At 37.6% G+C, this 23,944-nt stretch overlaps 1 protein-coding gene across 1 annotated transcript in view; it reads right to left on the bottom strand.

Moving 5' to 3' along the window:
• UNC13C (unc-13 homolog C) overlaps positions 1–23,708 on the bottom strand; it is a gene marked incomplete at its 3' end in the record, with an annotated part of 599,652 nt that extends 575,944 nt beyond the window's left edge. Inside the window, exons 1-2 of the mRNA XM_081228462.1 lie at positions 23,641–23,708; positions 9,363–9,460 (exon numbers count right to left, since the gene is read on the bottom strand). The remainder of the gene's footprint in view (positions 1–9,362; positions 9,461–23,640) is intronic.
• Between the last annotated feature and the right edge of the window lie 236 nt (positions 23,709–23,944).

Here is a 23,944-nt window from a genome sequence, read left to right as displayed (position 1 = left end):
TTGGTGAGGCATAGTGTTTGGTTTCATTAATATCCACTTTCTTCTTTATCACCCCCTCCCTTACTTCAACAAAATGTTATTTAAGCCAAAACTCATGAAGGCAGCCAGAGTGTCTTCAATTCCTTACTTGGCAAGTTGGATTCTAGGTCCAGGTCAATACCACCCTGCAGAAGTTCTCTGATGGCCCAGGCAGGAGTTAACGTGTCCCTCTGTCTGTATCATGAGCCCACTTGGACACCATAGATACATTCTCTGAACCACACACACACCTGTACTACACTGCATTACATGTATTATAGCAATAGCATGAGGTAATATAATCTCTCATTTTTGCATCTGTCTTCCCTAATGGAATGTATCAGGGTGCCTGATATTTAATAGTCGTTTAATTAATTTTCACTGGGAAAAAAACGCAATGAAGAAATGTACCAATATTTTATGAACTGTCACTAATCTGTTCAACCATAAACAGAACTCGACCTAAATGTTAGTAGGGTGTCAGGGGAGCAGATTTATCCTGTTCTTAATACAAATTTAATACCCTCTTGGATGAAGTAATTATCACACATTCTGAAAAAGTAAGGTTCAAATTTATAAGATATTATTGAATTTCTACAAGAGTTGTCTACACCATAAAATATTTCAGCCAAAAATATGCCTTATGCTAAAATTACACTGAATATATCTCTAACAAGAAATTATGATTATTGCTGGCAAATTGGTACACTGATCAGATGTCCACATGCCTAATTAATGAAATCTAAAGAGCTCTGCACCTTGGGTGTCTCAATAAAACTCTGTTCACAAAGTATTCTTCATAGATGATTAGGCACTGCTAGCTTATTTTGCTCATTTTTATGGTTTTTGATCTGTCTAAAAAATTCACTGTAATAGCAAGAGCATATCCTTAGAAGCAATACAATGTGTTAGTAGTCAGTGACAATTTCAGACTGATTTCTAACTAACCAGGAGGTGCATGGAAATGTATTCTATAGCATTGATTATCAGGAAATGCAAATTAAAAACCAGATATACCATTTCATACAGATGAAAATGGATAAGATTTTAAAAGCCGAGTTACATACCACATTCTGGAGAGTATGTAGAGCAACTAGAATTTTTATGCATTAAACAGGACGTTAAAGAACATAACCACTTTAAAAACTTTAGCAGTTTTCTTATAGAATTAAACCTACACTTACACTACGGCCCAGCAGCTGCATTCCTATGTATTTACACAAGAGAAATTAAGACATATTTTCTCAAACAAACGTATAAGAATTTCTATGCAGCCTCATTAATAATAGCCAAAAGGTGGGGAAATATCCATTAGGAGGAGAAAGGATACACAAATTACAGTATTTTAAAATAGTGGGACTTCCCTGGTCGTGCAGTGGTTAAGAATCCGCCTGCCAATGCAGAGGCATGGGTTCGAGCCCTGGTCCGGGAAGATGCTACATGCCACGGAGCAACTAAGCCCATGCGTCACAACTACTGAGCCTGTGCTCTAGAGCCCGTGAGCCACAACTACTGAAGCCCACATGCCTAGAGCCCATGCTCTGCAACAAGAGAAGCCACTGCAATGAGAAGCCCGTGCACCGCAACGAAGTGGAGCCCCCGCTCACCGCAACTAGAGAAAGCCCGCGCACAGCGACAAAGACCCAACGTAGCCAATAAATAATAAATAAATAAATAAATAAAATTTAAAAAAATAAAATAAAATAGTGGAGCACTAATCAGCAATAAAGACAGAATGAAACACTATTACACGTGAATCTCAAAACTTGTTGAGCAAAGAAGCCAGACAGAAAAGAGTAAATACTCTCCGATTCCTTTTATATTAAGGTCAAAGCAAGACTAATCTATGACAACAGAAACTGAAAATTTGTTGCCTATGAAGGGTGGGGATTGACTTCAAAGAGACATGAGAAAACTTCTGGGGGTGATACAAATGCTCTCTATCTTAATTGGGATAGTAGGTGTGTTCATTTTTTAAAATTCTCCACATTATAAACTTGAAATCTATGTATTTTACTGTTTATAAATCTCATTCCAGTAAAAAATTATATAAATAAATATAAATAAAAATATAGCATGTACTTTAATAATGGAAGTAGCACTTGAGAATCAATTTCCTGGAAAGGTGGAAACTGGTTTAATTCAATTTGGTATGAAAATTAGGACTTTTTTTGGTCGCCCCAGTTAGACCATGCAGTACTGAAAAATCAGTTGAGCTGTGCACTCAAAGACATAAAAGTCTAAACAGAAAGACATCCTGTTTAGGGAATAAAATGTTCTTTTGACATCCAGTCTCATTAGAAAGGCCAGACCTCAATTCTCATACCTGCCTGGAAATCTAGCTGACACAGAAATGCCTCCATGACTAAGAACAGATCTAAGTTATCCAGAGATTTAACATCACCCAGTTGGAACAACTACGATAAGTATTCAGAGAGAGATTTATTTCAGCACTGAATGTTCACTGAACATCCTATGATACAAGGATGTCTTCCTTCCAAAGATCAATCATATCTCCTCCTGTGCTCTTGATTGAATCATCTCTCACCACCTCTAGAATCATGCTCCAGCAACTATCTCTTCCCTTGATTGTATCTTCAATCTCTTTCTCTTTACTGGGTCTATCCAACCTAAGCAATAAGCATGTTCATATTCTACCCTATTGTAAATAGAAAACAAAAGACAGCCTTCAGCTTTCCTTCAATGTTGTTACCTCCTCAGGCTACTGTACCTTTCATCTACCTCAGAGGAGTCCTGCTGTTTAATTCCTCATGAGTCGGTCATCTTCAACCTCTTGCTGTCCATTTCCGGCCCCAGAACTCTATTAAAATTTCTGTTTAATTGGGCATATTGGTACAAAACCTTAATCTTCCCTAACCTCTCTGCTGCAACTGAAACCAGTAACCACTCAGCCTTTCTTTACATCATTCTATATACCTCCACGACAACACAGCCTCTCTCTGGATACAGTTATTTTGACCAGAGTGGTTACATGACGGAAACTGGGCCAATTAGCTTTTCTATCTTGAGAACTGGGAGTTGGAACATGGAGATTTTGTCAGATCTTTTCAGGCATTTCAACAAGAAAGTGATATAACGTTGTGACCTGACCAATCAACCTTTGATCTTTGGAAAAACTGAGCAGTGAAAACATATTTTCAGAACAACAACAACAAAAAAAGCATGCGGACAGGTCATCAAAAGCAGAAATAAGAGCCCACAGGGCCACAGAAGGAGCAGATCCTGTGTTTCTGATTGCTCTTTAGGCCTGTGTCTGGGGCCATTATGAGTTTTGTCTAAGGGACTGTGAGACACTAGCATAAATAAGTTTGTGTTCTTCTTTACAAAGAGGCCCTAACAAAGTCCTTCGCTGGTCTCTCTTCCTCTTTTCAGACTTCTTTTATTCCCCTCTCTTCTAACTACCAAATTAGTATGGCTGCATCTAGTTTCTCTTCTTTGCATTAATTCCTGTTTGTTGGTTGATCAGTTTGGTCTGAATGACTATTAACATCTCAAATTCAATATTTGAATTCAATAGTCAACATATTCAAATTCATCTTCATCCATAAACTACAAAGTTCTCTAAATTTCTTGTACAGTACTAATTAGCAAAACCAACATTCTCTTAGGTATACAGACTAGAACTCCAGGTACACCTTTGCTTCCTCTATTTATTTGCCCCAAACTTCTAACTGGTTCTAAATCTTCTGGTCCTAAACTTGACTATTTCTCTCATTCTCCACACCTCCTTTCCATTCCAGGAGCTACTGCCTGAGTTCAGGCCCTCATCCAAGTTCATCTGAGGCCTTTGCCTTTCTTTATAAAATAAAAATCCACAAAAAATTAAACATTTTTATGGAGGTACTAAAATTTCCCCTCACTGTACTCTAAAGAACACTGTACTCTAAAGAATATATTAAAGAAGGGTAAGCTGGGACAAAGTGAGAGAGTGGCATGGACTTATATATACTCCCAAATGTAAAATAGACAGCTAGTGGGAAGCAGCCGCATAGCACAGGGAGATCAGCTCAGTGCTTTGTGACCACCTAGAGGGGTGGGATAGGGAGGGTGGGAGGGAGACGCAAGAGGGAGGAGATATGGGGATATATGTATATGTATAGCTGATTCACTTCGTTATACAGCAGAAACTAACACACCATTGTAAAGCAATTATACTCCAATAAAGATGTTAAAAAAAAGAATGTATTAAAGAACATATATTCACTTAATCCTCACCACAGACTTTTACACTTAACTACTGATGTGACTTCCTAGCTGTTCTTCTCACCTCGCTGATTGTACATAACTCTAGATGTGTCCTTATTCTGTAGTAAAAGTGAGAATTTTAAATTCTAATGAATGTCATACAGCCTGCCAACAGAGCAAAACTTAGATGCTTACATAATTAACATCCTCCCTCCCTTCCCCTTTGAGAGTGTAGATTCAGTGCAATTCTCCCCATTCAATGCAACTTCATTTGATTCTAACTTTTGGGTGAAAGTCAATTACTTATGCTTTAGAGCATGCAAGCAAAATGGGTGTGGCAATTATAAGTAAAATTAAAATTAGTGTTTTATTAAATACAGGGGAAATTTCATCCTTTTCCTCTATCACAGGGTATATTTAAAGTAAATCTATAAATAAATTATTTCAAACTGCCTAATAGCAAGACATCTTTTAACTTTTACAGCAAAAATAGAGCACATTCTATATAATGATAAGCAGTACATGCCCCCAATAAAGAATTCAACATAACAAGTTCACTTCTTTAAAAATTTTTTATATTTTTTATTATGGAATACTAAATTATACATGGAAAGTCTCTTCAGTTTAAAACTAAAACATGCTTAGCATTGGCCAGCTCTTACTTGAAAGAGCATCTGGGAATAAGTAATCACCAAAGAAGCAATTGTTAACTTGATCTATGACAAGTCTAGGTGCTGATATAATTGAAATAAGAAAATAGGAAGAAATTAAGAAGGCAATACAAAAATTTTTATATCTCAAATAACCACAGACGTACAATATACAGTGTCTATCGAAATTCAAATTTTCAAAAGCCCCTGTTCACAAATGAAGGTAAGCCTTTCCTCCCTCCCATAAAATTACACTAAGATTCAGTCTCTGGCTGTACCTGTGTTTACCTGGCCTCCTGACTCAGCCCAGACCCTTTGCTTGGGACTTGATGACAGCTAGAAAGCAGAGACTCAGAGCAATGATGTAGGAAATTAGAGAGATGATCTTTGACAACAAGGAACCACAATCTGCTAATTTTTAATACATTAAAAAATATAATCGAAAAATGTAATCTAAAAATAATTCTTTTTAAAAATTAGTAGTGAGAAAGCCTTCTGAGTAAACTGCTGTGTCATAGAAAAAAGAAGAACACAGAAGGGGTTTCCCAGAGCACATACACTTTCTGTATGTCCTTGATATTAAAATCAAAGTAATCTCGACTATAATATTTGCATTCCAATCTCCCATCCAAGTCTACCCTCAGGATTAAAGGAAAGGTATGGTATACCTGTGGTATGCCACACAAACACCCTTTCCAGGACAAAGTCACTCATTCACCCAAATGCCAAAGGCACGTAGCTGAGTCACTCTCCGAGAATGGCAGAAGCCAAGGGGTTATTGCCCCTCCTCTGGGTCAGCCCACATGCAATGACTAACTGACATGGGCACCCAAATGCCTAGCTCTCTTGCTTTAACACAGAGGCCATCCTAGGATCAGAAGTTCCTGTAGGATTGGCTGAGGCCTCTGTTGCAAATGAATTGTGGCTCAGCTTCTCCCAAAAGAAGCTCTGCACATATATCTCTGTTTCATAGTCTGTTTCCCAGGAAACCTGACTTTAAAAAGTTGGTATGAAGGGAGTATGGAGCAAGTAGCTCTAAAATGAGATATTTTACCTGAATCCTCTCTGTTGGACTGGCAATGAGGGACCAGTCACTGATGCCAGGTAGAAAACTGATAGCCAATGGTGTACTGTGTAGCAGGACGGTTGTTAAAATATTCACTAGCGGTAGACTAGGGTGTGATACCAGTGGAAGGAGATGAACTTGAAAGTACAACATCTTAAAGTATTTTAGAGGTTGAGGAGAGGAAGTGATTAACACTCTGAAATAGAATAGCTGTTGCTGCGGCCTCTTAATGCAGTAGAGAAAGACATTGAAAGGCTTAGAGTGATAAGTCAACAATTTAAGGCTAGATGTAAAGATAGCAGACATCCATGTCACCAGATAAAGAAATTCTCACCTCTTGCAGCAGATGCAGAAAAAAGCTGAGCATCAGACCCAGGAATTAATCATAAGAGTGGCAGAGATCCAGAGAATGTTTAATTCTCAATTTAGGCAAGTTGGCTGTGCCAAGGTTGGGGCCTTAATTGGGAAAAAATGGGACTATGAGTCATTTGCTGGGGACATCTGGGTTGATTCACTTGCAACTTTTTAATCCTCAGATTCCCCTGGATCCTCTGAGACTGCAAAAGTGGCCTCTTCCCCCTGTTAGTGGCTAGTGCTCCACCCTTGCTTAAAGACTTGCAAGAAAATCTGTGCACCCTCCATCAAGATCTACCAAAAACACTCCCATGGACCTCCAGACTGATAACTAGGGAAAAGTCATAACATAATCCAGCTGAATAAAACTGAACTCTATTAAGGGAGCAAAAAGACAATATGTTGAAGAAATTGAAGGATCTCACCAACATATACACACCAATAGGAACATATAGGAACTGACAGAGTACTTATGAACTGGATTCTGTGAGTACTAGATCCATGTGGAAGTATATAAAGTTAGATAGGGAAGAATTTATTGCTAATGAAGCAATCTTCTATGACATTGAATTTAACACCTGGCAAAGATCATGGGAGACAGTATTAACACAACTTTACAGTGATTCTTGGAGACTTGGAAAATGTTATGGTCTATACCAAGTAGAAATAGTATAGCACACAGTAGAAAAAGGGTGTGTAAGTCTCAAAGAAGTGGGTGTACTAGAGTAGATATACTATATAAAGCCAAGGAACTGACCAGCCAAAAAATTTTCCATGGGCAAACACATCATTTATCAGTGAGATAAGTAATGCAGTGGTGAGTTTCCCAATAGCATCATTGAGTATCTCAGTGATGACTATCTTCTATAGGCCAGAGATGTTACAGAACTAGGCTCAAATAACAATAGCAATAATAGGATCCCCAAACAATTGAGGTGAGGTAGTAGCATTGAACTATCAAAAATAAAGTGGGTGAAACTATCATAATAAGCTGCAATGGTGGGGTGGCAGCCATGAGGCAACTCAGAGAGAACTATGGAGATGATTAAGAGAATGCAGTTCCTAGAGGCAAGATAGATGCACACCCCTCCACAGATACTGTTTAATTTACATAAGAAAAAAATTATGGATATGTGATCAGAGAATTGAGGACAGCTTCCCCAGTAAGAAGATAAATCTCTTGCCTAGTCTCTGGACCAGAGCCAATACTCAAATACAGAACCCAGTGACTGAAGGAGAGGCCTGGTCTCCATGAGGTGTGGACTCCACTACTACGACAAATGAATATGGTAATGATTCCCATAGACCTCCAACAAAGGGCCTTACTTGTATAACCATACACTGGGGAAAAGAGAATATCCAGACATCTTGAGGACTGTGAGACACAGTCTGAGTTGGCATCGATACTAAGCGAACTGAACCCTCTTTCAGAGTAGGAGCATATGAGAGCAGGTACTAAATGTACTTAGCTCAGCTATGAATCTCAGTGTGTCCACTGGATCCCTGGACTCACCCAGTGATAATTCCTTCAGTCTTAATGCATAACTGGAATGAACACATATGGTAGCTGGCAGAACCTCTACATTGATTCCTGGGCCTGTGGGATTAGAGCTATCATAGTGGGGAAGGCGAGTAAATAAAAAACATTATCACATCTTGGGCAATGCAAAGTTTAGTATTACCCTTAAAGATTTAAGTGATGGCTGTCTACATCATATCCATATTCAACTCATCTCATTTAGTTCACTAGATTTGCCCCTACAAAACCCAGATAGATCCTAGTGGATGACAGTGAACTACCACAAATTCAAAAAGTAGTCATCCCAGTTGCAGCTAGTGTGCAGATGTGGTATCTTTGCTAGAGTAGATTAACATAGCCTCTGATACATGGTATATGGTCATTGAACCAGCATATTTATTCTTTTCTATCCTTAAAAGGAAAATGGTTGAGATGCAGTTCAAATTCAGGTGGGGCAGACAAGCATGTACAATCTTGTCCCTGGGCTGTGTTTTCCCATCATGAACCACCATGTATTGCCATTTTCTCACCATGTACCAGGACCTAGACCATCTGTGTATTCTGAACATTACATTGGTCCACTACACTGATGATATCCTGTTAATTGGATCTAGTGAGCAAAAAGTAACAAGAAGTTGAACAAGAAGGCCTTGATAAAACACATGAGTTCCAAAGATAGATTAACCTTATCATGGTTCGGAGGCCCAAACCAGTGTAGTTTTCAGAAGTAGTCTAGAGGATACCCTGCTATTCCTTCCAAAGGAAAAAATAAATCAATGGCTCTCACATCCAAAGTGTGGTAGTCTCTTCTGGTTCTGTAAGTAATATAATCCATACTTGAGAATACTCCTCTGACTCATATGCTATATGAAAGACTGACATAGCTCAGACCCTATGAAAAGGGACATTCATGGTGAAAAACTTACCTTTTGGAATTTATGATGAACCCCAACAGGATAATGTTGACCCCTGGATTCTGGAGAAAGGTCATGACATCTGCACAGGAGACCTATATACTATTTTTTAAAAATTCTCAATCTGCAACTGGTTCCAAATATGTATGGAGCACTTGAGCATGTGGCATCACTTGACCATGCTGCCAGAACTACCTAACATGAGCTGAGTTCTATCTCACTCACCAAATCATAAGATTGGGTGAACCGAATAGCAATCCACTGAGAAATGGAAATGGTATATCTGGGATTATCAGACAGGACCAGGGTCACAGGGCACAAGGAAGCTGCATGACATAGACTTTGGACATTCACTACTATTCACCAGTGTCTCTCCCTCAGTGTGTGGGTATATGTATGTGTGAGTGTGTGAGTGTGTTTACTTCCTTGTTGGAAGATATCCCTTGTTAGTGGCTAAGGGAAGAAGAAAAAAATATCTGAACTTAGTGCATGGACAGGTTGTCTAGTATGTGGGTATCTCAATATGTGGATAGTCCACGAAAATGGACTACTGCTACACTATCCCACTCAACATGGCACTGAAAGACAGCAGTGAGGGGAAATCCTCCCAACAGGTAGAATTTGGGGTAGATTACCTGATCATCCACTTTGTGTGGAAAGAGAAGTGGCCCATGGTAAGAATATACGTGGACTCATGAGCAGTGGTGAATTGCTTGCCTGGTTTTACAGGACCCTGCAAGAAGAAAAATTGGAAGATCAGGTTCAAAGAAACCTACAGAAGAGGCATGTGGGTGGATGTGAGGGAAAAGCTCAAAGTGTGAAATTTTTTGAGTTGCATGTTATGGCCACCAGAGAGTATTCACCATGGAAGTAGCAATAAATAAGCAAGTAAACAATGATTTGACCAAATGTGGTTGAGATAGAGATTGTGCATGGACTCAACAGCATGGGCTCCTACTCGCCAAGGTTGAGCTTGGTACTACTGCTGATGAATGCTCAACCCTCCAGCAAGAGAGATCAATGCTGAGTCCCTGATACAACGTCTTTCAAGAATATCGACTAGTCACCTGGTAGCGATTGATTACATTGAACTACTCTGGAAAGGGCAGTGCTGCGCTTACTGGAATCAACACAATTCCAGATATAAATTTGCCTTTCTCACCCACATAATTTCATCTTCGACCAAGGGGACTACTTTACAGTAGTGGTTGTACAGCAGTGTGCTCCTTACCATGGACTCCACTAGTTCTATGACATACCACATCAAAACCCAGAAACTTCCAGCCTAATAATTTTAATAATAATAGCCTTTGAAAACACATTTGAAGTGCCAGCTTAAAAATGATACCCTGATGGAGTGGGGTACCATATTCAGAATGCAGTATATATTCTATATCCATGACCATCACATGGTATTGTGCCCCCAGTAGACAGAATACATGGGTCTGGAAACCAAGAAGTGGCCCTGCATATTACCACTCTCAGTGTCTCAGTTGGAATATTTGTACTTCCCATCCCTATAACTTAGGTTTCTCTGATTATAGAGCATCTGACTCCAAGAGTGGGACTACTTCTATTAGGACACACAGTGAAAGAACTATGAAGTTTTAAAATATGGTTTCCATTCGGTCTCTTTAAACTTATGGCAGGAGGAATTGACTCTGGTCATTAGGAGAATGTAGGGCCAACATTACATTATGTAAACAAGGAGGAACACATCTGGCACCCAGAAAAGCCACTGAGGGAACTCTTCACAATCGCCTGCCAGATTTGATGGTAAATGGATAAGAATGGCAAGATGACTGAGGTCTCAGATCATTCAGGGATGATAATCTGGGTCACCCCAGGAGGTAAGCCAGCTAGACCAGCAGAAGTGCTAGCCATTGGTAGGAGACATCTAAAATGCGAGGTGTAGGAGGAAGATGATGGGTTGTGGTCTTGAGGGCAGTTGCGATTACTAGGGCTCTAGCTCATGCCAACAACTTTGTTCATGTAAGTTTCCCCAGGATAATAGACCAGCAAGCTATCCCAGATCCTTAACTTGAGATATGAAGCAAGAGTGTCTGAGAGGCACATAGGGCAGACTATAACGGATGCTAGAGTGTGATACCTTCAGAACCAAGGTACACATCCCCTGAGTCAACCCCTGGAACAGCCCTCAGCTGAAGGGAGTCTTGGTTCCTGTATTGGCACAGACACCAGTTCACAGGTTTCCACATTGTCCCTAAATATGCCCTAGTTTTGATCTTCAGGTTATGTGACTCCAGGTCTACAAAATATATTTTCTTTATTGTCACAATATATTGTAAGTAGCAGAGACAGATAATGGGTAACAAATATTAATAATAGTAGTTGCCATTTAATATTTGCTTGCTCTGTTCCAGGCACTATGCTGAGTATTTTAAAAGTTATCTCATTAAATCATGGAAACAATCCTCTAAAAAATGTACTATACTATTCCTGCTATAGAGAGGAGGAAACCATGGCCTGGCATAATTCAGTATCTTGCCTAACACCACAGTTCTAGAAAGTCGTATTGCCTACATCTGAATACAGAATATGAAATTCCAAAGCCTTCACATTATATAACTTTTTAATATAGATAATTGGCAAAATATAAAAAGTAATACTTGTGTCAGGGAGAACCTAATTTGAATTTAAACTGCTTGATTATCCATTTAAATATACTACTGAATATACTAAATATAGATGTAGTAAATATTCTATTGAAAAGGCATTGTATTGATATATTGTACAGAAGTTAAGAAATTAATTCTTGATGGATCTTTATTAGAAATTGCATCTCTAAGATAGATTCTTCATGTCCTAGCTCTGTCCAAATGTGGAACACTATTCTAAATGCAAGGTTTCCTAGCATCTGATAGAGCTCTCAGCCAGATGGTTTGAGCCTTGGAACTGAGGGGCCCAGAAATGCCTAGCCCTAAATATACAAAGTTGTGAAGTGTACATTTTTGGTTCCCAACAACTTGGCCTCATCTTTGTTCACCTTTTCTGCCCCACTCTCTCGAGGCCTCAAGTAGGCAATTACTCAGGTCTTAGCTGATCTACCACAACTTTCAGGAAAGAATCTGATGACTATAGATGTTACTAACTGATGCAACCTAACTTATGTATTTTTCTTGGATGTTTGGAAGAATTTTAGACTCACAATTAAAGCATCAGTATTCTGGGGGTAGAAGGATAAGGACTGTATTGTGTTTTGTTTCCATTTTTCCAAACAAAAGAATTTCATGGCCCTGAAATCTTACCAAATAAATAAAAAGTCCTTTGTTACTTCTAACACACCTAGCTTATTTTTCTTTAAACTATTTTTTTCATTGTCTACATGTTCAACGTAAATCATTTACACAATAAAAAGAAAACTTACAATTTTTGCAAGAGGGTATGAGGTAAGAAAGATTTGTACATATATCATTACTGAATAGTTTTAAAAATAAAAGACTCAAATTTTATTATATAACACTTAGGTATGACTCCTAAACCCCTTATAAACAAATATGAATATCCCAATTGAAGCTAGAGTTCTGTCTCCAATTTCATGGCCAGCAGATGGCAAAGCAGTCCCCTGTCCTCCTGCTCTGCAATTAAACTGCCTAATCTTTTGTTGGGTTCTCCTGAAAACTCTATCATTCTTTATTTATTCTTTATTCATGGTCTCGCTTTCATAGATGATTCTGTGGATACATGAAATAATTATCTACATGTTTAGAATAACTTAAAACATTCCAAATAACTAAGGAAATGAGACACAATAGAGAGATGGACAAAAAAAATTTAGAAAAAGAAAAGAATGGAAGGAAGAAGGAAGGGAGGAAGGAAGGGGGAAAGGAAGGAGAACTGGGTTAAGGTGAGGAGGCAGAGATACTCAGAGTTGTCATGGCTTGTTTACCTTCTGGACAAGCTGGTCTGTTCTCCCTTTACGGGCTCTTCCCCAATTAAGTAATCCCTACGTCATTACCCTGCTTAGGGATAGTGCTCAGAATCAGAAAGAATCATGAATATGGTCTTAGACATTTTAGCCCAATTCTTTCCCTGATTTCCATATCATGACAGTTCTAGAGATCTCCACCAAACTGGAGATGCAGGGGTATTACAGTGTTACACGTCTGTACCTAGGACAGCTCCTTTTAAAAACAGAGGACAGAGTAACCATGCTGTCATTGTTTTCAAAAAAATGTCCAGTTATGCATCAATATAAGCAAGTTAATACTAAAAAAGCAAGTAAATCAATGGATTGATACTTGCTTTACAAAGATATTTAGCACAATTTTCCAGAAAACAAAAAGCTAGTTCTCTAGAGAATTTAACATTGATATTAGCTTGCAGATACTTTGAAAACCTATATGGTGCATAAATTTAGGAATATCTGAACACATAGTCAGAAATAATCCTCCCTCTAGTTTGTATTTGGGTTGTGTTTGTATTCAACAGTTAAAAAAAAACAGAAAGAAAAAGAAAGAAAGAAAAAGAAAACAGGTTTTATATTGCATAATAAACAAAGCACAAATCCTGTTTGCCAAAGAAGAAATCTATAAGTTTAATGGCAAAATAGGTAAAGCATGAGGAATTACAATTTTAATTTAAGACTATTGCCCTGCCCTGCTATCTTTAGGAATTGTTTTGACTAATGATTAATTAATTATTTATTTTTGTATTTTTATCCTTGAATTTCTTACCAGGCTATTATTTCATGCAGGAACCAGAAAGATTACCTACTGTTTTTTAACAATTAAGCAGTACTTGTTAATCAGAATTTATTGACAGTTTTCCAAGACTGTAATTGAGGTTGCATAACCTTGCCTTCATTGATAAATGCAAATTGAACCATAGTGTTCAGGTGAGAAATATCTGATCACAATTTGGAGGGAAGGTACTTATTCAACAGATTCCAAAATACTGAACAATATGCTGACATTAAGAAACAGCTCAATTTATCCTCTAATGCTCTACTCACACCAAGCATGGTACCTGTCTATGTCTTCTCTCCATAATAAGGCTCCAAGTCTCTTCTTTGAAGGACAATTCTTTTTAACCCCAGTACTTGCATGGTGTTTTACACAGAATAGGCTACTAGTGAAGATGAAAAAGTAAAGGATATATTCAAGAGGAATCTATTGAGAAATTTAGATTTGAAGTCAAAATTTTTAAAAATACTAACAATGTGAAGATATCAGCCCTTTATTCATTCACCCAACAAATATTTATTGAACACTAGCTATGTGTTGTGACCTGTACTAGGTTGGGGTGCACAATGGTGGGGAAAACACCAATAGTCTCTGACCTCTGTAAGATCAGAATAAACAGGGAGAATTAATTAAGCCAGCAATAAACAATAGTATTTTCTTTCCAACCCACTTCCACCAAAAAAGTGACTCCTTGATGCCTACTCCATGAAATTCAGACCTCCCCACATTCCCACTCCTCACAATATATTCTCTGCCAACGTATCTCTTTACCTTTTGCTTGAATAAAATGTACTTTCATTTCCTCCTCATCAGACCATTACTGTTGCAATGGGGAGTCTTACAATTCATTCCTTCTACCTGTAATTCATACTTAGCCTACATTCACATTCACGACTTTGGCAGCCTACCCTAATTCGCTCTTTGTATAATAATTTGTGTTTAAGTTTCCCTCTCCCAATAGATGTAAGAGCTTTTGATGGCAGGTCCTCTACTTATCATTTTCACATTCCTTCTGTAGAGCCTACCAAACTGCCCAAAGCCTTTTAAATAGCAGCAAAACCAGCTTGCTGTCCTCCCCTCATTACTTTGTTATTTCCTCTTGACCCACAACATTCACTCTGCCTGGAATATTCTCTCTGATCAATAATCATAATCTACATCATCCCCTCTTTTTGAGAGGAGATACCAAGAAAAACTCTTTTAGCCATTATCTTTTATTGTTAATAATCTCAAACACAGGAAATTGCTGTATCGTATCACATCAGAACCATTTTCACTTACTAGTCCTTTCTTTCCTCTGCAAATAATATATGTAAGCATTCTACCAGTTTTGCAGTGAGGATAAAAATGGCACAAGCCTTGCACTCAAGGAGCTCACAGTCTTGTGAAGAATAGAAGAGAAAAGCCCTTGAAATTCAGACCTGACTAGATGGTGAGGGAGAGAGGGTTCAGAAAAGCCAAGTCGTCTGTCCTCTGCACAGGTCACTACACATTAAAACCACACAGACACATCTTGTCTGAAACTCACCTTGCTTCATTTCTGCAAAAGCTGCTCACAGCTCTGTAATTAACCCAGAAGGAATCCCCTAGACTACAAATGTTGTATAGCTTGTCTAATTAGGACAAAGGCAGCCGCTCAAGAGGCAGGATATACATCTCTCTATCAGGAAGATACAAGAGCTGCCCCTCAGGCAGCCTAAGGAATATAGCAAGAAGAGAAAATGTAAACACAGTCACCTTGGTGTGCTGGGATTTCTGAAATGTGCATTTTGTGGACATGTTTCGAACCCAAGCTTGACTTTCTCCTGTTGTCTGTGACACTCCTGCCCCCCCTTTTTCCAGAGCCACCTGCTGAGGCCTCAGGACACACAGACTAATTTCAGCAGTGATCTAAGTAAAGTGTAATTAAGATAAACCTGCTGGTACTCAGAAATATGAAAAGTGTACTCTCTTTCAGGCATGGAGTTAATGTTCTAGTTTCCCTTCAGGAGAATGCTGGCTTTGAATTGCTTTTCTGGGAAAAGAGATGGATTTTGCATAATAGTAATTTTTTTTCTATCTCTCTTTATGACCAATTTTTTTCCTCACAAAGATAATGTGTTGAGATCTAGATCTCTGATCTTGGGACATAATAGTTCCCTCAGTGTTAATAATCAATCTACAAAGGGGTTAACTTACATTCCAAATGTCATTTCTACTACCTCCCAAACCAAATAACTAGGATCCTAATTATCCAGACAGCCATCTCTCATCACTGACATTGTGCTATTTAACTAAAGAGAAAATGACAATTCATCCAACATTTCTACTTATCAATTTCAAATAATTAAAAAGTATGAAATAAAGACCAATTATGATAAGCATAAATTAACATTTTATAATATAGAAAGTGCTAAGGGGAAGCCTTGAGAATCTTCCATGACATCACAATGAATATATATCATTTTGTACAATATTGCAAACATAAGATATCTTAATGTTTAAATAGTATTATCACTTATAAATATCTATTATATCTATCCTGGTTCTAAAGATACTGCAACAAATTAGTTAATTGTTTGCTAGTGTTTGAATTCTCCATGAAAAAGAGGTCACAGTATCTCTCCATTAGATTACAGATTGCTTGGTTTTATCACTCATTAATATTCACAGACATATAGTAACACATCTTTTGCAAGAAAATATGAACAGGCTTTAATTTTGGGCCATTTTCATCTGCTATTAAGCACTACAGTAAATCATCTGTCCTCAAGGCATTTTAGATAACTGAACTAAGAGCTGGAGTTCACAATGAAAAGGGAGACAATATGTGGATTAACTGAGAAACAGTTTAAAAATAGGCATCCAGAAATTGTAAGTACATTGACAAGTACTCTCTTGGTACTCCTATAGCTTTTTTAAAACCATATCTAGAGTCTTATAATTCTAATTACATTTGACATTTGAAATTTGTGTCACATCTTGTAGACTTTTAAAAATTTCTGCTTTCTAAGAGACAACTTTTCCATTTTCATGGAAGAAAGCCTTATATTCCAAACACAAAAATCAGTAAATAATAGCTTATGGGTAGGGCCGGAAGGACAGACAACTGGAACTTACTATGAGAGAAATTAATCCAGGCTTACAGTGTCAAGGGTCTTAAGAGGAAGGTAATATAAAAGCCAGTAACTCTCAAGGAAAACTTACAAAGCCAGGCTCAAATTTTCTCTCCATAGGTTCTAGAGTTGGCCACACTTTGCCACTCCTAATTGACATTCCTTCCTGTCACCATCATTATTGAGAAATTTAGAGATTTCAAGACCAATCAAAGAATTCAGTGCAGGTTTTACTCAGACTCTTCATTCACTCTTTTGGGGGAAATTTTTCTCCAGTATGAAATGTCACAAGTAAAAACAGCTGTCTATAATCAGCCATACTGCCTCCCATCTTGGAATAAACAGATACTCTAAGAATTCCTTCTAGAAAACTGAAAAAGACCACTGGGAATTCCCTGGACTTTTTTATATAATTGTGTCTATTGCTGAATCCATTGGGAGCTGGATGCCATAAAGCAGAAGCCAGGATGGTAAAGACCAATACTGTGGACACAAGTTGGGTGTACCGCAGGACTAAACAGGAGAGAGGTAGACTGCATCCTAGATTATTAGCTGAAGTTAAAAGGGGAAGATTAAGATCAAAGGAAATGAAGGGGGATAGAGCCAATGAGGAAAGTACTGTTACTAGAAACGCCAAACTGAAAAAGTAGTACTTAGTCTCTGAACCCCTGATCAAGAACAGGAAGACACAACACAGGGAGTTGACCTGGACTTATACTGTGACATGGTTCTGACCTCGATAAAGTCAGGCAGGCAACTCCCCTGTTTTTAACTGTTTGTATTCCACCTCTCTTGAAGCTACACTTCTTCTGCCTTTCAGTGTTCATGCTCATGAGCTGCATGGGTACTAGATCCTGACATTCACCTTAGAGTTACTGAGTGCCTCCTAAACTCAGACCTCTAAATAATGAGAATAAATCAGGGTCACTGGTCATAGGCTAATCTCTCTTCTTGTTCTCAGGACTATTTTACAGTGGTAGACTCTTCATGAAACCCATACCTTCTGTAATATAGAAAATAACTAGTATTTGCTGCCTCTTGATAGCATAGAAAACACACATAAGAATGTGAGAATCTCAGGGCCTTTGATTTCAAAAAAAATTTGGGTGTCCAAAGCTATTCCAATTTGTTCTAAATGTAATTGCTGAAGAAATTACTATCTTAAGTCACAGTAGAGGTTTGAATTTTTCCTTCTGACTTTACTTTTTTGCTGTTATTTCTTACTTTGTATACCAGCCTCTCTCCTTCCCTTACTAGTCTTTTTCTCTAATAACTGATATTACAGAATTCAAATTAAATATAAAAGCAAACAAATTTACTGAGCACTCACCTTTTATATACAAGTTAGTGAGCAAGATGAACGTAATTACAATTAAGTGTAGCCAGTATTCCTTGGACATTTAATCTATATTATTTATTTAATCTTCATGAAAACTCTATGAAGCAATACTCTTTATGGTGCCATTATTTTCTAGCTGAAAAGTTAAGATGCAGAAATTTTAAGTAACTTGCCAAAGTTTACACAGATACTTCATGTGTTTATAGCCTTGCTAGGAATTTTTTTTTCAAGTTACATGCAACAAAATAGGTTTAACTATAGGTCAAGACCAAAGGTGAAATCTCATGGGAAAGTATATGATGCATTAGTAAGTGAATGATGCAAATAATTTAGTACTATGGAATTGTATAAAATTTCAGTATTTGGAAACTCTGAGTAATCTGTTTAATTGGGGCAGAGACTGGGTCAGGAACCAGAAGGTAAAGCTGAAAAAGGCAATCTGGGATGTGCTTGGGAAACGTGTCTTTTTTCCACACTAAGTAGTCGAGGCTTCATTTCATATACAAAGTGGTGTCCTTGAAAGTTTCTGAGCAGGGAGTGAGCGACATGTGCCATGGTCAAGGCATTTTTTAGGACAATGAATCTGGCAGTAGTATGCAGAACAGATGCTCAGAGGAAAGGCTTATCACAGACAGAACTGGAAGACTAGAGCAGTATTCTGGTCATAAAGGGATAAGAACTTGAAGGTGGTGACAATAGGGGAAGGAACGAATACATGGCTGGAAATGATTTACAGAAGAGAAAAGAAGATTTGATAAGTAATTGAATATGGGTCATGAGGAAGTATAAGGCAGTGACAATGACTTGAGATTTGAGCCTGAGAGACTGAGGAAAAATCAGGAAAAGGAGCTATTTGGGGGAAAGCAGAGGAGGTGAATCTCTTGACTTTGGTGGGACACCTTAGTGTAATTCCTCTCAATGAGGTGGTACAGGCCACTAAATAAATTCAGCTCACCAAGACAGAGAGTAGACAGAGAGGATCAAGAGAACACTCCAACTCAAGGCTAAGTGGAGGAAGACAGCTATTGATGTTCCATGTTTATTGTAACCTGTTGTATTTATTCATCAAGCTTTATATGTCTCATCATTTACTATTTGAAAAAAATGTTCTTCACCTACTGTCCAGGAATATTGTGACACTTGATTAGGTATTTAACATGGTCTTCTAATCCTATGGATTGCTTTCTAAGAAGTAACTAGAATTGAATTTTAATTTTTACATATATGAAATTAATTTACATATTTTGCCTCCTGCCAATCAACATTTTTGGAAATTAAGAAGGAAATATAAATTCTCCTATGTTTTCCCTTCAGCCATGAGAGAGCACCACAATCCCCTTCTTTCTAGCATGTTCTCATGAGTATGCCCATCCAGAAGGGAAGAGAGCTGGAAAGAGAGAGAGTAAATCTATTCAAATGACTAAGTAGAGTATATACACTCACTTTATTTTTAAAACCTCTCAACAAAACTCTTCTATGAACAACTCAAAGTCGTTCTAAGTACCCAAATACCATTTGTTTCTTGTACAAAATGGCAGCATTGCAACGTCTATCAAAGCTGCAGCAAATATTTTATGACTCACAAATACAGGGCCTTATACAAAATATGCAGTTACATGGAATATGAATAAGACAATACTTATCATTGCCTAACTGTTTGAAGGAAAACAAGCTGTCGGACTTCTTAAAAGTCCTAAAAGGATTCGTACCACTTTTTCAGCTTATCAAGCAGGTAGATGATATTTATAAGCCTCTAGCCTCAGAAGAAGCAAATTAGAATCAAGTAATTCTGTAGCTACATTTCAAATGGAGTCAAACCTACAGAGTTTGCATTACATAGATTTTGTAGAATTTCTAAGTCTGAGAACTGAGTCTTCAGGAGCATCAAATAAGTCTTCCATTACAGATGAGGAAACCAAAGCTAGGAAATGACAGCCCGTGTTTACCCAGCCAGCTGGAGGCTGAAATTGGATTTGACCAATACCAGTATTTTCTCCTAGATAGCAAAAAGCAATGGACTCTCGTTAGAATGTGTGCATTAATTCTCTATCTTTATCTGATTAGCAGTTTTTACTAAGTAGTTCTGGTAAACAAAGCAGTTGTTTAGGTTTTCTCAGTTATGTGCCACTTCACAATGACATGATGCAAATCACGTTTGCTCTTCTCCCAGTTTTTCTAGGATCAGGTTAACAGTGTCCTGTCTTAGAAACACGCCTCAGTGATAGTGCCTAAGTCATCAATTCTTCCCACCTGTCAGTACGATAAAAATAGTCATCCCTTTCTGACAGCTTTTTTCTTTTCTTTTTTTTCCCCTTAGGTATAATAAGCCTGGAAAAGATACTTCTAGAGTAGGTTATTTCAAACTTCTACAATACATAAAACAAAATATTTCCATGCAAAACACATTTTGTCTACCAACAAGACATGTTGCACCCAGATTTTCAAAAGCCAGAATGCTCAGGAAAAAAAAAAAAAAAGGTGTTTTATGTAGGAATTGGGCCAATGGAGATTGTCTATTGGAAATAGAGACAGACCAAAGATGAGCTTGTAAAAGTCTAAGGGAAACAAGAAACTATTTTAGAGGGAAACCCATCTTCTCTGATTACTTTTTTTAATACTTTGAGAATCCTGACAATTTTGACCAAAAAATTGTTGACAAAAATTGTTGACAAAATCTCAACAATTTTTAATGTTGAGTTTATTTCTTACTAACCAGCATTTATATCCACCAAATACTTTAACTCTCTATATAGAAAAAATAATACAAAATATTCTCCCATATCAAGATTGCAATAATTTGTATATGCTGAGGCTAAACTATACAATATAACTAGGATATGCAAAAGATAGGAAACATATATACATCTTGGGTCATTTTCACAAGAGAAAGAGAAATGACTGTGTGTCTTCATTTCTACTTCTCCTCTGGAGGACTTTTGATATTGAGGCTAGAATACCACCTGTCCTCCTAACTCTGCCTTAAAAGACAAGTTGAGCAAGCACTGCTGTGGCATCATTATCTCCATAGAGATTACGGAACTGGGAGCTCAGTCTTCTGCCTGCTCAAAAGCTACAGACTGAGAGGGCTATTAATAAACCCGCCCCCCTTTTTTTAAGCTAGAAGGGAATCGGAGCTTAGCCATCCAAGCACAGAAAATTTAAGATCCAGAAGGATTTGTAACAACAGCAATAACAACAGATACAAATGCCTTGATTTTACAATTATTATCTGAATGATGTTTTAAATTGTATGGTATCAAACAAATTGATATTAGGTATAAACCATAATGTCATTAGAAAGTGACTTTCTATCTGTAAAAGTGTGTTTTAGAAATAAATTTGGCATGTATTTTTCAATCCTCAAAATTTCTGGCTGAAAATTTTTTTCTGGTGGGAAGATGATTCTCACGTTTCAAAGATTCTGGAGAAAGTTTTTCCATAGTAAAGAGAATGGGTTGGAAAGAAGGAATAACAGGTGATGGTATTAAAAGTGGAAGACAATGTACAGGTGGCAGAATGCCTCAGAAAACTCACAGTAGGTGTACGAATTTCATTAACCGAGTAGGTCAATAGAAATGAAAGTGCATGGAGTACTGGGAAAAAGATATTTTCATACCAAAAATGTACTGATATTCAAAATCACAGATTTGCCCTAAATCAGCTAAAACGCAAAGGCTACTCTCTTCTCAACTGGCCCTTACACACACACACACACACACACTTCATATAATCTGTCTTTAAAAAGGGAATCACCACAGTTGTCATCTGTTTACAGTGTTCCATGGGCTTTGAAGCAAGTAGGTCCGTGCATCACACACTTACTTTATTGCTTCAAAGAGTAGCAACCACAGAAAGGGGTTAGATGGCCTAGAAAGGGAAACACTTTACTTTCCACATGGAAAGTGGATTCTCTAGGCTTATCTAACATGTTTACCTCATATTTCATGGGGGCATGGATTTATTGAATCACTTGCTAATGACAATTTCTGGAAGAAGTTACCAAGTCTCTATAGTCTAACAACTAATAATCAGATGTTAGGGAAAAAACCATACCTGCTTATCCGTTTTCAAATCCAAGTCCACAATTCTATTAAAATTACTTTCTCATAGGAGTTCCATTGTAGTACAAAAAGGTAACTTTGTAAAGGAAAAGTTCAAATATTCTTTTAAATTATCTTAGTTTATTCATTAGTTTGAAAAATAATCATTTAATGGACTCAGTAAAATTACTGTTGTATTGTTGCTATAGTGTTTCATCTACAGATATTATAATGCTCCCCGTATTATAAGATGTCAACACAGAAGAAATACACAATTTTTTCCACACCTTACTAATGAACATAAATTCAACTCTTTGTCCATCTTCCAGATCACTCTTCTGGCCCAGGAATTGCCAGTAGTTGCTTACCATGTTTTGATATTGTTATTATAGTAACGTGTGGAATTTCAAAACAACTGATTTCCTCATTTTGCTATATGGCCCAAGTCAGTGCTCCAGATTTGGCAAAAATGAGATTTTAGTTTTAAAAGAGCAGGGTGGTGATTTACTTTACGATATGCATACATTATAATTTAAATCCCATTTATTTCTATTCCATTTGTACTTTTAAATCATAATAAAGTAGGACCAATAATTAAAAATCAGTGTCCTAGAGCTTTGGCAGGAACCCCCTGTATTAACAAAACACTTAAAAATCTATAAAATACTTTGATATATAAAAAAAGTAACAAACTTGATCATTCTCTTGTTTCTCTCTTCTAGTAAAGCTCATTGAATTTAAATACACATATGTATAATGTACTACCAATTTCACCTGCTTCTTTGAAAATACTGTATTGAAGTGTAAAAGATGTCAAGATTATTTTTAAAGCACTACATTTATTATTAATTCAAAATGAGATAAACTTACATTCTTAGTTTTTTAAAGAAATGCAGAGTATTTTCAAAAACTCATTTTATGTGTGGTACCCACCCACCTCTTTCCTTTTCTCCTTGAAAATCCTAATGAGGAAAAGTGACTTTTGAGCTTTGTCATCTCAGCCTAGGTACTAAAGGCAGCCAAAATTACTACTATTGCCATATCTGTCTTTCTCTTTATTATACAAGTATATCGATGATGTAATTGCAGAAGTTAGGGTTTACTCAAGCTGTTGGAGCAAGGGATTTTTTTTAGATTGCCTCCTTCAGCAGGATAGAACAATTGTAAAACAGAACCAAGTACACAATTTAAGCAGTTCATCTCTGGAAAGCAAATCTGCAGGATCTTCATCTTGAAGGACTGATCAACAGCTCGAAAGGCAAAACCATTGGTCAAGCTCAATTTGCTCCAGACTGGATGCTGAGCTGGAAAGACACCTGGGTGACAACAATGCTAGCCTATGACACCTTGGCTTTTAACCCCTTCCAAGAAGCCCTCAACTTTTCTATTTAGCCCTAATTTTTCCCCCAAATCCCAAGGGATTAGAAAATGTCCCAGCCTTTTATTGCAGTCTTGTTTTTTCCTAAGCAGATCTTCCCCCGAAAGTTGAGCAGAAACTAAGCAATCATTTATCATTCTGCATTTAAAATAAAACAATACCTGAGAAGTCTTTGATCCTCAGCAGAACCAACCATGTTATAAACACAGGAGAGCTGAGCGCTTAAAAATCCATCTACTACACTAGAACCCCCCTGGTTGTGATTCAAAGTGCAGACAAAAAGAATTGACCAGAAAAGACAGACACAAAAATCACATGCAGATGAGGCAGCGCATACCGGGAAAAGAGAACATACCTGAGGGATTCTCCTTTAAAAAAAAATGCACACACCAGCTGGGCTGTTCCTCCCCTCCTTCTGGAGCGTCTGTGTTTTCCTTTCAGGAACACCACTTGCATTCCCGTTTCTAGTCTCCCTTCCTTTTTTTCGGCCACAAATAGTTGAAGCGGAGGCTGCGTCCTAGCGATCTGACTCAAGTACAGTCAGGCATGCCTGTGGTCTGCAACGGTGTCTGTTCTTGTCAATTCTCTTGTGCTCCCCGGGCAGCCTGCAAAGCAATTTTACAACTTAGCTGCTGGCGCCAAACTGCCTTTCACTCTCC

This window comes from Mesoplodon bidens, assembly GCF_964165515.1.
Source record: "Mesoplodon bidens genome assembly, chromosome: 3".
NCBI lineage: Eukaryota > Metazoa > Chordata > Mammalia > Artiodactyla > Ziphiidae > Mesoplodon > Mesoplodon bidens.
This window is presented reverse-complemented; position numbering and strand designations above follow the sequence as displayed.